General features: G+C 36.3%; 11 non-coding genes across 11 annotated transcripts; all 11 read left to right on the forward strand.

Annotated features, from left to right (window-relative positions):
* Positions 1 to 4290: 4290 nt before the first annotated feature.
* LOC130084571 (5S ribosomal RNA) lies at positions 4291 to 4409 on the forward strand. Its single transcript, XR_008807000.1, has one exon. It is a non-coding gene; the product is annotated as a 5S ribosomal RNA (ribosomal RNA).
* Positions 4410 to 4470: 61 nt separating this feature from the next.
* Positions 4471 to 4589, forward strand: LOC130084604 (5S ribosomal RNA). Its single transcript, XR_008807030.1, has one exon. It is a non-coding gene; the product is annotated as a 5S ribosomal RNA (ribosomal RNA).
* A 173-nt stretch (positions 4590 to 4762) lies between these two features.
* Positions 4763 to 4881, forward strand: LOC130084605 (5S ribosomal RNA). The gene has a single exon (XR_008807031.1). It is a non-coding gene; the product is annotated as a 5S ribosomal RNA (ribosomal RNA).
* Positions 4882 to 4942: 61 nt separating this feature from the next.
* Positions 4943 to 5061, forward strand: LOC130084606 (5S ribosomal RNA). Its single transcript, XR_008807032.1, has one exon. It is a non-coding gene; the product is annotated as a 5S ribosomal RNA (ribosomal RNA).
* Positions 5062 to 5234: 173 nt separating this feature from the next.
* LOC130084607 (5S ribosomal RNA) lies at positions 5235 to 5353 on the forward strand. The gene has a single exon (XR_008807033.1). It is a non-coding gene; the product is annotated as a 5S ribosomal RNA (ribosomal RNA).
* Positions 5354 to 5526: 173 nt separating this feature from the next.
* On the forward strand, positions 5527 to 5645 carry LOC130084608 (5S ribosomal RNA). Its single transcript, XR_008807034.1, has one exon. It is a non-coding gene; the product is annotated as a 5S ribosomal RNA (ribosomal RNA).
* A 61-nt stretch (positions 5646 to 5706) lies between these two features.
* On the forward strand, positions 5707 to 5825 carry LOC130084609 (5S ribosomal RNA). Its single transcript, XR_008807035.1, has one exon. It is a non-coding gene; the product is annotated as a 5S ribosomal RNA (ribosomal RNA).
* A 61-nt stretch (positions 5826 to 5886) lies between these two features.
* Positions 5887 to 6005, forward strand: LOC130084562 (5S ribosomal RNA). Its single transcript, XR_008806991.1, has one exon. It is a non-coding gene; the product is annotated as a 5S ribosomal RNA (ribosomal RNA).
* A 173-nt stretch (positions 6006 to 6178) lies between these two features.
* On the forward strand, positions 6179 to 6297 carry LOC130084611 (5S ribosomal RNA). Its single transcript, XR_008807037.1, has one exon. It is a non-coding gene; the product is annotated as a 5S ribosomal RNA (ribosomal RNA).
* Positions 6298 to 12071: 5774 nt separating this feature from the next.
* LOC130084612 (5S ribosomal RNA) lies at positions 12072 to 12190 on the forward strand. The gene has a single exon (XR_008807038.1). It is a non-coding gene; the product is annotated as a 5S ribosomal RNA (ribosomal RNA).
* A 61-nt stretch (positions 12191 to 12251) lies between these two features.
* Positions 12252 to 12370, forward strand: LOC130084613 (5S ribosomal RNA). The gene has a single exon (XR_008807039.1). It is a non-coding gene; the product is annotated as a 5S ribosomal RNA (ribosomal RNA).
* The last annotated feature ends 130 nt before the right edge of the window (positions 12371 to 12500 follow it).

Consider the following 12500-nt stretch of genomic DNA (forward strand, 5'->3'; position numbering starts at 1 on the left):
AATAATGGTTTTTAGGTATTTATTTTTCTTTCTTTTAATGGTTTTAAGTTGTGTTACTTTTAATGCAAGGGGACTGATGGACATGGGAAAATTTGAAAGAGTGAAAGAAAAGTGTAGAGGAGAAGATGTTATTGTTTTACAAGAAACAAATTGGAAAGAGAGTGTGATGATGGAATATAAAAAGAAATGGGAAGGGGATATTTTATATAATAATGGGGATGGTAGGCTTGGAAGAGGGGTGGCGTTTTTAATGAGAAAAGATGCTTTTAATACAACCAAAGTGGTGTACAAAGATACGATAGGGAAATGCATGGCTGTGGAAGTAAATTACGAAGGATGTGAATTGATTTTAGTGAATGTACATGCACCAACAGAAGAGAAAGAAAAGAAAGAATTTTTTAATTGTTTAAGGAGTGTAATAAAGAAATATAAGGAAATAATAATGATGGGGGATTTTAACACTGTTTTTAGCAAACAAGACATGGCAGAGGGGATGGTTTTTAAATCAGACACAGGGAGGAAAGAATTAAATGAATTGATGAGGGAAAATAATTTAATAGATGTATGGAGAGAGAGAAATGGGAGGAAAAAAGTTTATTCAAGGAAGCAAATAGTGGGGCATTTTATATGTAAAACAAGAATTGATTATGTGTTATGTACAAGAAATGTGGAGAACTTTATCAAAAAAATCAGCTATGAAGAAACTAGTTTTAGTGATCATAAGTTTGTACGTTTTAAAATAGATTGGAGTAATGTGCAAAGGGGACCGGGTACGTGGATTTTAAATACAGAGATTTTAAAGAATGAAGATTATGTTGCAGAGATAAAAGGAATTATAGAGAAAGAGAAGGATAATGCAATGTATGAGGAAGATAAAAGAATGTGGTGGGAGAATGTTAAATATCTAATTAAAAGGTTTTCAATAAAGTATTGCAGCATCTTACAAACAAGTAAAAGACACAAAGAAAAAGAAACAAAGGAGACGTTAGAAAGAGAATTAAATAATGAGAATAAAGACATACAAAAGATAAAAGAAATAGAGGAGAATTTGAAAGAAATAGAAGAAAAAGAATATGAGGGGGCAAGATTAAGAAGTAAGTCCAAATATATGGTGGAGGGGGAGAAATGCACAAAGTTCTTTTTTGACTTGGAGAAAAAAAGGGCACAAGTTGGAATAATAAAAGAAATAAAAGGGAAAAGTGGAGAGATTGTGGAGGGGAATGAAAAAGTGCTAGAGGAGATAACGGCTTTTTATGAGGATCTTTTTAAAACAAGAGGGGTAGAAGAAGAGGTAAAAAATAAACTGTTAAATTATATTGAACCAAATTTAAGTGAAGAGGATAAAAAAGAATGTGATGGGGAAATCAAGAAGGATGAGATTGAAAGAGCGATAGATCAACTAAATAAAAGGAAAAGCCCAGGGATAGATGGTTTGGGAAGTGAATTTTATATATGTTTTAAGGAATTTTTAATAGAGATTTTAAAGGAGGTTTTTAGGGAAATTTTTAAAGAGGAAGAGATGAATGAAAGGATGGGAATGGGGCTGATGAAGCTAATATATAAAAAGAAAGGTGAACTAACAGATTTAAAAAACTACAGGCCGATAACAATGTTAAATACTGATTTAAAGATATTAGCAAAGATTCTTGCAAATAGGTTAAAAGAAGTGATGCCACGAATAATAAAAACAAATCAAGCATATGCAGTTAAAGGAAGAGACATAGCAGACATAACGATGAGTATAAGGGACACAATACAATACATAAAAGAAAAGAATGGAGACGGGTATTTAATCAGCTTAGACTTTGAAAAGGCTTTTGATAGAGTGGAGCATGAATATTTGTTTGGGGTTTTAAATAGGTTTGGTTTTGGTGAGAATTTTATGAAATGGATAAAGATTTTATATAAGGGGGCTCTAACAAAAATAAAATGTAACGGATTTTTAACAGAATGTTTTAAAATAACTAGATCAATTAGACAAGGATGTCCACTCTCAGCTTTATTATACTCTCTTGTGGCGGAACCTTTAGGCCTAGCAATAAGAAAAGAAGAGAAAATAAAAGGAATACAAATACAGGAAAGCAAAGCAGAAGGAAAAATTTTCCAATACGCAGATGACACAACAATAATAGTTAAAGGGGAAGAGTGTGTAAAAGAAGTAATGAAGAATGTACAAGAATATTGCAAAGGATCCGGAAGTAAAATGAATGAGGACAAGACGGTATATATGAGGTTCGGGGCAACGTCAGTTTTAACGGAATACTTTAATTTTAAGGAAGTTGAAGAAATTAGAATTTTAGGGATTTTAATGGGAAAGGATGGGAGGCAAGTAAGAGAAAAAATGTGGGAGGAATTGATAACAGGAATAGAGCGGAGGTTGAATTTTTGGAGATTGAGGGCTTTAAATTTGAAAGGGAAGGTTTTAGTATTGAATGTTTTAATGGCTTCAAAGTTGTGGTATGTTTTATATGTGACAGAAATGCCTTTGTGGGTAGAAGGGAGGTTGAAGAAATGTTTTCTTTGTTTTTTGTGGGAGGGTAAACCCCCAAGAATAGCGTATAACACTTTAATAGGGCCATTAGAAGAAGGTGGGTTGGGGTTAATGGATATTAAACAAAGGAAAAATTGCTTAAGGGTTAAAATAGTCAAAAAACTGTTGCAAGACGAAAATGAAACAGAATGGAAGAAAGTTATGAAATATTTTTTAAACAAATGTGGGAATTTTAATTTGGGGGAGGATATTTTATGGATGAAAACAAAAAACTGGATGGCGGAAGGATTATCGGATTTTTATAAGGAAATTTTAAGTGCTTGGGGGGATTTCTTAAATGTAATAGATTATAATCTGAAAGGAAGAGAAAACATCTTAAACCAACCTCTGTTCTTAAACAAAAGTATTTTAAGAGATGGGAAAGAGATCTTTTTTAAAAAATGGATGGATGTGGGTATAACAAGGGTAAGAGATGTTTTGTATGAATTTAAAGAAGGGTTTTTACCATCACAATTTATAATGGATGCAATGGAGGAAGCAAAAGAGGAATGCAACAAACGAGAAATAGAGAATAAATACGAAATTATCAAATACGCAATACCGGAGGAATGGATTAAAAGAATAGAAAACATGGAGGAATGGAAGAAAGAGAAAGACATTTATGTCAGACTTAAAGGAAAACTATGTAATTTTAAGGAGTGTAATGTGAAAGATTTTTATTGTTATTTTAGAGATGGTGTTTTTAAAGAACCAGTTGCTAACAATTTTTGGGTACAGAAAATTAAGGACCTGAAAAAAGAAAGTATATGGAGAAATATGAGGGGAAAGTTTGTGGAAGCAAAACTTGAATGTTTAGAGTATTTTATAAGGCACAAAGTAATTTTTACCGAATGTATTTTAACTAAGATTGGAATGGAACAGAATGCAACATGTAAAGTATGCCAAGAAGAAGACGAAGGGATTTTACACTTGTTTTTATACTGCAAAGAGTTGGAGGGTTTTTACAGAAAATGCAAAAGGGTGATAAAAGAATTAATTGAGGACTGGGACGAAGATGTAATAGAATGGAAGAGGATAGTGATGTTTGGATGGGAGGAAAATTGTCAAAGTAAACAGTTTGTGAACCTGTTAGTAATGTTGATAAAAAATGCAGTATGGGAAAGAAGAAATGTGGCAAAAAAAGGAAAAGTGGTGCTTGATGTTTGGAATGTTCTTAAAAGGAAAACAGAAAGATATATTGAAGGATTGTATTGGTATTTTAAGTATGAAAACATGTTGCAAAGCTTTTATGTTGTTTTTACTCCAAGGGTTTCTAAAGTTGTAAAAGATCTAGCATGGAATGTACCTGAAAGTGATTTGGATTTTTAATTTTAATTTTTACTTTTATTGTATTTTATTTTTTTAACAGTTCTTTAAACTTAAGAATTGTGTACTGAGGGTCTGTATTACAAAAATATGTATTGAAAATGATGAAAGTTTTGATGTATATTTTTGTATTTGAAACATTTTCAATAAAAAAAAAAAAAAAAGCACGCCCGATCTCGTCTGATCTCGGAAGCTAAGCAGGGTCGGGCCTGGTTAGTACTTGGATGGGAGACCGCCTGGGAATACCAGGTGCTGTAAGCTTTTTTGTTAAAAAAAAAAAAAAAAAAAAAAAGAGTCACTGAGCTTCTTCAAAAAGCTGGACATAGTCTCTTTGTTTCTTCAAACAGCCTGAAATGGTCTCTGAGCTTCTTCAGAAACCCTGAAAGTGTCTCTTAATTTTTTCTTCAAAAAGCCCGATTTTGGCAGCAGTTTTCGGTTACGGCCATACCACCTTGAGCACGCCCGATCTCGTCTGATCTCGGAAGCTAAGCAGGGTCGGGCCTGGTTAGTACTTGGATGGGAGACCGCCTGGGAATACCAGGTGCTGTAAGCTTTTTAGTTTACTTCACTAATGTTCTAACCTTTTAAATAGGCCGATTTTGGCAGCAGTTTTCGCTTACGGCCATACCACCTTGAGCACGCCCGATCTCGTCTGATCTCGGAAGCTAAGCAGGGTCGGGCCTGGTTAGTACTTGGATGGGAGACCGCCTGGGAATACCAGGTGCTGTAAGCTTTTTTGTTTAAAAAAAAAAAAAAAAAAAAAAGAGTCACTGAGCTTCTTCAAAAAGCTGGACATAGTCTCTTTGTTTCTTCAAACAGCCTGAAATGGTCTCTGAGCTTCTTCAGAAACCCTGAAAGTGTCTCTTAATTTTTTCTTCAAAAAGCCCGATTTTGGCAGCAGTTTTCGCTTACGGCCATACCACCTTGAGCACGCCCGATCTCGTCTGATCTCGGAAGCTAAGCAGGGTCGGGCCTGGTTAGTACTTGGATGGGAGACCGCCTGGGAATACCAGGTGCTGTAAGCTTTTTAGTTTACTTCACTAATGTTCTAACCTTTTAAATAGGCCGATTTTGGCAGCAGTTTTCGCTTACGGCCATACCACCTTGAGCACGCCCGATCTCGTCTGATCTCGGAAGCTAAGCAGGGTCGGGCCTGGTTAGTACTTGGATGGGAGACCGCCTGGGAATACCAGGTGCTGTAAGCTTTTTTGTTTAAAAAAAAACAACAAAAAAAAAAAGTCACTGAGCTTCTTCAAAAAGCTGGACATAGTCTCTTTGTTTCTTCAAACAGCCTGAAATGGTCTCTGAGCTTCTTCAGAAACCCTGAAAGTGTCTCTTAATTTTTTCTTCAAAAAGCCCGATTTTGGCAGCAGTTTTCGCTTACGGCCATACCACCTTGAGCACGCCCGATCTCGTCTGATCTCGGAAGCTAAGCAGGGTCGGGCCTGGTTAGTACTTGGATGGGAGACCGCCTGGGAATACCAGGTGCTGTAAGCTTTTTTGTTTAAAAAAAAAAAAAAAAAAAAAAGAGTCACTGAGCTTCTTCAAAAAGCTGGACATAGTCTCTTTGTTTCTTCAAACAGCCTGAAATGGTCTCTGAGCTTCTTCAGAAACCCTGAAAGTGTCTCTTAATTTTTTCCTCAAAAAGCCCGATTTTGGCAGCAGTTTTCGCTTACGGCCATACCACCTTGAGCACGCCCGATCTCGTCTGATCTCGGAAGCTAAGCAGGGTCGGGCCTGGTTAGTACTTGGATGGGAGACCGCCTGGGAATACCAGGTGCTGTAAGCTTTTTAGTTTACTTCACTAATGTTCTAACCTTTTAAATAGGCCGATTTTGGCAGCAGTTTTCGCTTACGGCCATACCACCTTGAGCACGCCCGATCTCGTCTGATCTCGGAAGCTAAGCAGGGTCGGGCCTGGTTAGTACTTGGATGGGAGACCGCCTGGGAATACCAGGTGCTGTAAGCTTTTTAGTTTACTTCACTAATGTTCTAACCTTTTAAATAGGCCGATTTTGGCAGCAGTTTTCGCTTACGGCCATACCACCATGAGCACGCCCGATCTCGTCTGATCTCGGAAGCTAAGCAGGGTCGGGCCTGGTTAGTACTTGGATGGGAGACCGCCTGGGAATACCAGGTGCTGTAAGCTTTTTTGTTTAAAAAAAAAAAAAAAAAAAAAAGAGTCACTGAGCTTCTTCAAAAAGCTGGACATAGTCTCTTTGTTTCTTCAAACAGCCTGAAATGGTCTCTGAGCTTCTTCAGAAACCCTGAAAGTGTCTCTTAATTTTTTCTTCAAAAAGCCCGATTTTGGCAGCAGTTTTCGCTTACGGCCATACCACCTTGAGCACGCCCGATCTCGTCTGATCTCGGAAGCTAAGCAGGGTCGGGCCTGGTTAGTACTTGGATGGGAGACCGCCTGGGAATACCAGGTGCTGTAAGCTTTTTAGTTTACTTCACTAATGTTCTAACCTTTTAAATAGGCCGATTTTGGCAGCAGTTTTCGCTTACGGCCATACCACCTTGAGCGCTATAGAGCAAGTAGGAAGTGTGTTTGATAGCAGTTGGGAGAGAAAGGCTCTTCTTAAGCTTTTTTGTTTAATTGTTTTGTTTTTTTTCGTTAATATTTTTGAATAAGATCTGATTTTGATTTTATAAGGCGCACGTTTAAGCTCCAAGCAGTAAATCTGCTTGGAAGCGATCTTCTTTTTGTTAGAACAATGGACGGACCACATGGCAAAGACCTAGGAATGGCTGGAAGACTGGAAGAACGGATTGAGCGAAATGGAGCACGCAAAGGTTTAAGGGAGGCTAATGGAGTAAACATGGATCTTGAAGGACAACGGAACATTATGAAGCGAGTGGATTTTCTGAAAGAAGCGACTGTGGTTATTGATTTGAGGGACAACAAGGAGGTAAAAGCTGAAGACATCATTAAAGTAGTGACACAGATGATTGGATTTGGCAAGCTTTTGGCTGTGAGACCCAAGCATGGCAAGGAATATGAGCTGACCTTGGAAGGTTCGAATTTGTGTGATGTGCTAACGGACGGAGTTGAAATAAAAGGACAATTCTTCGAAGTAAGGAGGTTGGAGGTAAGGGAGCACATGGTATCTTTTCTTCACCTGCCGGCATACTTAGAGGACAAAGTGATTGAGGACAAATTGGAGTTCTGGGGAGTCACTCCCATGATGAAAATAAAAAGAAGGCTCTACCCTGGAACGAACATTGCTGATGGGACAAGGTATGTGAAAGTAAAATTTCCTAAAGATGTAACTTCACTGCCCTATAGCGCAAAATTTGAAACGGCAGATGGCGCCCAGTACTTTAGGGTTATTCACGATGGGCAGGAAAAACTTTGTCGCATGTGTATGCAGCCAGGACATATCTTAAGGGACTGTCCTGATTTTAAATGCTTTGAATGCTACGAGCAAGGACACTTTGCGAAAGACTGTAAAGCTGATAAATGTCCTGATTGTAACAAAGCATTTATGAGATGTGATTGTGAAAGTGAACATGAAGAGGAGATTAATGATGGAATGGAAATTATGGAACCTGAGAATAATATGGAAATGATGGGTACTGTCAATAATGAAGAAGAGGATGATGGGACTGTGGAAGACAATGAGGAGAGTAAAGGGCATGAGCAAGAAAAGAGTGGAGACAAGGAGTTGGAGAGAGGAGAGGGGGATGCGATGGAGGGAATTATGGAAGAGGGTATTGCGGGTCCGGTGAATGATACAGTAAAAGAGAGGAGGGAGGATAAAAATGAGAAGGAGCAAGTTGAGGAATGCATAGAAGTTAATTTGGAGGAGCTTAGGAGGGGAATGAAAAGAGGAATAGTGAATAAACCAAATGTAGAAGAAAGTAGGGAAAAAGGACAGAGAATGAGAATGAGCTTAAGTACAAAACAAGATAGAGACTTAATGGAGGAGGGGGGAGAAAATGATGAAACATGAATGTGTTGTTTTTAATGACTCTATGTATTGTTTCAATCAATGTGAGGGGATTAACTAGTGTGGATAAATTTGGAAAACTGAAAGAGTTATGCAAAAAGGCTGATGTAATATTATTGCAGGAAACATTTTGGAAAGATGAAATGATGGACAGTTTTAAAAAAAGATGGAAAGGAGGGATTTATTATAATAATGGGGAAGGGGGGAAAGGGAAAGGAGTTGCTGTCTTATGCAAAAGAAACTTGAGTGATGATGTTGAAATCATATACCAGGATAAAGAAGGAAAATGCCTTATTGTGAAAATATCTATAGAAGGGGAAACTTTTTGTGTGTGTAATGTACATGCACCAAATGCAGAGGGGGATAAGAAAATGTTTTTTAATAATTTAAATGGCCTGATAGAAAAATGGGAAAGGCTTATTCTAATGGGTGATTTCAATACAGTTTTCAGTAGAGTGGATATAACGAATGACATGGTTTACAAAAGAGACAGTGGGAGAGAAGAATTGCTCAAATTAATGGATAAAAATGATCTAATAGACATATGGAGAGAGATGAATGAGGGTGTAAGAGACTTCTCAAGACGACAGTTGGTAAAAGATAAAATGAAGCAAAGTAGAATAGATTTCATGTTGGTTAAAAGGAATATGAAGAGAAAGATTGATAAGATATACTATAAAATGACTTCTTTAAGTGACCATGGAATGCTAATAGTACATCTGAATGAAACGGGGGTGGAGCGGGGAAAGGGGATATGGTGTTTAAATAATGAACTATTAAAAGATGAAGGGTATAAAATGAAGATAGAAGAAATTATAACAAATGAGAGAGGGAATGAAATGTATGAAGAAGACAAGAGGGTATGGTGGGATAATGTAAAGTATGAGATAAAGAAATTTTCAATAAGGTACAGTGGTTTGTTACAAAATATTAAGAAGAAAGAAGAATTAACTGTTAGAAATGTTTTGAAAGAAGAATTACAAAAAGAGAATGGGGATATAGAAACGATTTTAGTATATGAGAACAGACTAAAAGATATTGAAGGAGAAAAATGTAGAGGAGCTATGATAAGAAGTAGGGCAAAACATGTAATAGAAGGGGAAAGATGCACAAAATTCTTTTTTAGCCTAGAGGAAAATAGACAAAAGGCTGATACAATAAAGGAGGTATTAAAAGAGGATGGAAGTAGAACGAAAGAAATCAAAGAGATATTGGGAAGTGTAAAAGAGTTTTATGCACGTCTTTTTAAAAGTGAAGGGACACAAGAAGAAGAAAAAGAGTTTTTATTAAGTAAGGTTAAAACAAAAGTAATTAAGGAAGATAAAGAAAGGTGTGATGCTGATCTTTTAGATGAAGAAATAGAGGTAGCAATATCACAGTTAAATAATGGTAAAAGTCCAGGAGCAGACGGATTGACCAGTGAATTTTATAAGGCTTTTAAGAACACATTAACACCGGTCTTAAAACAAATATATAAGGATATATATGATAAAGGGGAAGCAAGTCTTTTGATGAGAGTAGGAATGGTGAAATTAATTTTTAAGAAAAGAGGTGACTCAGCAGATTTAAAGAACTATAGGCCTATATCAATGTTAAATACGGATTTTAAAATATTGGCTAAAGTTTTGGCAAATCGGCTAAAGGGGGTTTTACCAGAAATAATAACAACGAATCAAGCGTATTCAATTATAGGGAGGGAAATTACAGATACGGTAATTAATATAAGGGATAAAATAAGTTATATGATAGAAAGCAAAAAGAAGGGATTTATGGTTAGTATTGATTTAGAAAAAGCTTTCGATAGGGTAGAACATGATTTTTTATTTGCACTTCTAGAGCAATTTGGTTTTGGGGATAAGTTTATAAAATGGATCCGAGCTTTATATAAAGATGCAATTAGTTTTGTAAAGTGTAATGGTTTTATGACAGATGTTTTTAGCATAACAAGGTCAATAAGACAGGGATGTCCTTTATCTGCATTATTATATAGTATTGTAGCTGAACCTTTAGGTTTAGCAGTCGCAGAAGACGAAAATATTAAAGGTGTTGGCTTTGGCGGAATGGAAAAAGAACAAAAAATTTACCAATATGCAGACGACACAACTTTAATTTTAAAGGATACTGAGAGCATTGAAGGAGCTATGGGGCAAATACAAAATTATTGTAAAGGTTCAGGAGCAAAAATAAACATTGATAAAACTGTTATGATGAGAATAGGGACGTCAAAACAATTACCCAACTACCTTAATTTTAAAGAGGAGACAGAAAACATGAAAATTCTGGGAATTCGAATTGGGAAAGAGGAAAAGAAAACTAGAGACATAATATGGGATGAGATTTTAGGAGGGATTGAGAGAAGATTGACTTTTTGGAGACAAAGGTTGCTGAATCTAAGAGGGAAAATTTTGATTGTGAATACTCTGATGCTGTCAAAAATATGGTATGCTTTAGAGGTAACTCCATTACCAATTTGGGTATATAAAAAGTTGAAAGCGTGTATCTTAAAATTTATATGGGACGGAAAGCCAGCAAAGATTGCTTACGACACAATGATAGGGCCTGTTGATAAGGGGGGTTTAGGTTTGTTAGATCCTGCTTTAAGAATGAAGAGTTTAAGGGTTAAGACAATGAAGAAATTTTTAAATGAGGATAATAGACAAGAGTGGAAGGACGGAATGAAGTATTTCTTAAATAAGTGTGGAGGTCTTAATATGGGCGAGGAAATAATATGGATGAAATTAAAGGAACATATGTTAAAGGGTATACCAGAATACTATAGAGAAGTTTTAGGAGCGTGGAAAGAATTCTTGCCGACAATTGTGTATAAGCCAGAAGGAATGAACGAATTTTTGAATCATCCGTTGTTTTTAAACTCTAATATTGTATTTGAAGAGAAAGAATTATATTTCAAACAATGGATTGCAGCAGGTATAGTTAAAGTTAGAGATATTTTGTATGAGGTAATAGATGGCTTTATACCACTTCAAGGTGTAATAGATGAAATTGAAGGAATTGGAGATGAAGTGGAAAGGCATGTAGTAAAACAGCAATTTGACAAAATTAAAAAAGCAATTCCCAAAGAGTGGATAGAAGGAATAGAAAAGAGATATGAAGGAAAGGGAAAGGTTGACATGTTTTTAAAAGAAAGTGGGAATAAAAATTCTTTTCAATCATGTTCTTTAAAATCGTTTTATAATTATTTTAGAAATATGGTTTTTGTCCAGCCAATAGCAAATGGTTTTTGGACTAGGTTATTTCCAGAGACTGAAGCTGAAAATATTTGGGAAAATGTAAGAATAAGATACATGGATCCTATGATTGAAAATTTTAATTTTCTCTTAAGACATAATGTAATTTATACGAAAATGAGACTATGTAAAATGAGGTTTGCACAGAATGCAAGGTGTGATGTCTGTAAAAATGAAGATGAAGGGGTTTTACATTTGTTTCTATTGTGTTCGAATCTTCAGGATTTTATGAGAGAGATAAAACAATTTGTGGAAGGAATTTTGGAAGAAAGAATTGAACAACAAAGTGAATGGAATAAAGTATTTTTGCTTGGACTAAAAGGTAGAGGGAAAAATAAATATATAGTCAACTTTGTTCTAAGCGTGGCAAGATATGCAATATGGTGCAGACGTAATGTAATGAAAGGAAGACAAGGTAACATTAACATGTGGGTTTTCTTTAAAAAGAGGTTGGAAGGGCATATGCAGATCTTGTATGAATATTTCAGCTTGAATGGACAAACTGAGAGGTTTTACAAAACAATTACAGGGAATGATACAAGAGTATTGGAATGTTTCTATCAATATAAGATAAATATGCCAAAGTAAATATGCTTGTAACTTGATGGTGTCTATGGATGGGCGAACTAATATGAAATCATGTTAAGTGAATTGTATATGAGACGATATGTTGCAAATGATTTGTGTATATGTAGAATGCGAAATGTTTAATAAAAAAAAAAAAAAAAAAAAAAAAAAAAAAGCACGCCCGATCTCGTCTGATCTCGGAAGCTAAGCAGGGTCGGGCCTGGTTAGTACTTGGATGGGAGACCGCCTGGGAATACCAGGTGCTGTAAGCTTTTTTGTTTAAAAAAAAACAACAACAAAAAAAAGAGTCACTGAGCTTCTTCAAAAAGCTGGACATAGTCTCTTTGTTTCTTCAAACAGCCTGAAATGGTCTCTGCGCTTCTTCAGAAACCCTGAAAGTGTCTCTTAATTTTTTCTTCAAAAAGCCCGATTTTGGCAGCAGTTTTCGCTTACGGCCATACCACCTTGAGCACGCCCGATCTCGTCTGATCTCGGAAGCTAAGCAGGGTCGGGCCTGGTTAGTACTTGGATGGGAGACCGCCTGGGAATACCAGGTGCTGTAAGCTTTTTAGTTTACTTCACTAATGTTCTAACCTTTTAAATAGGCCGATTTTGGCAGCAGTTTTCGCTTACGGCCATACCACCTTGAGCACGCCCGATCTCGTCTGATCTCGGAAGCTAAGCAGGGTCGGGCCTGGTTAGTACTTGGATGGGAGACCGCCTGGGAATACCAGGTGCTGTAAGCTTTTTTGTTTAAAAAAAAAAAAAAAAAAAAAAGAGTCACTGAGCTTCTTCAAAAAGCTGGACATAGTCTCTTTGTTTCTTCAAACAGCCTGAAATGGTCTCTGAGCTTCTTCAGAAACCCTGAAAGTGTCT

This window comes from Rhinichthys klamathensis, unplaced genomic scaffold, assembly GCF_029890125.1.
Source record: "Rhinichthys klamathensis goyatoka isolate OS25496 unplaced genomic scaffold, OSU_Roscu_1.1 h1tg000065l_1, whole genome shotgun sequence".
Lineage (NCBI taxonomy): Eukaryota > Metazoa > Chordata > Actinopteri > Cypriniformes > Leuciscidae > Rhinichthys > Rhinichthys klamathensis.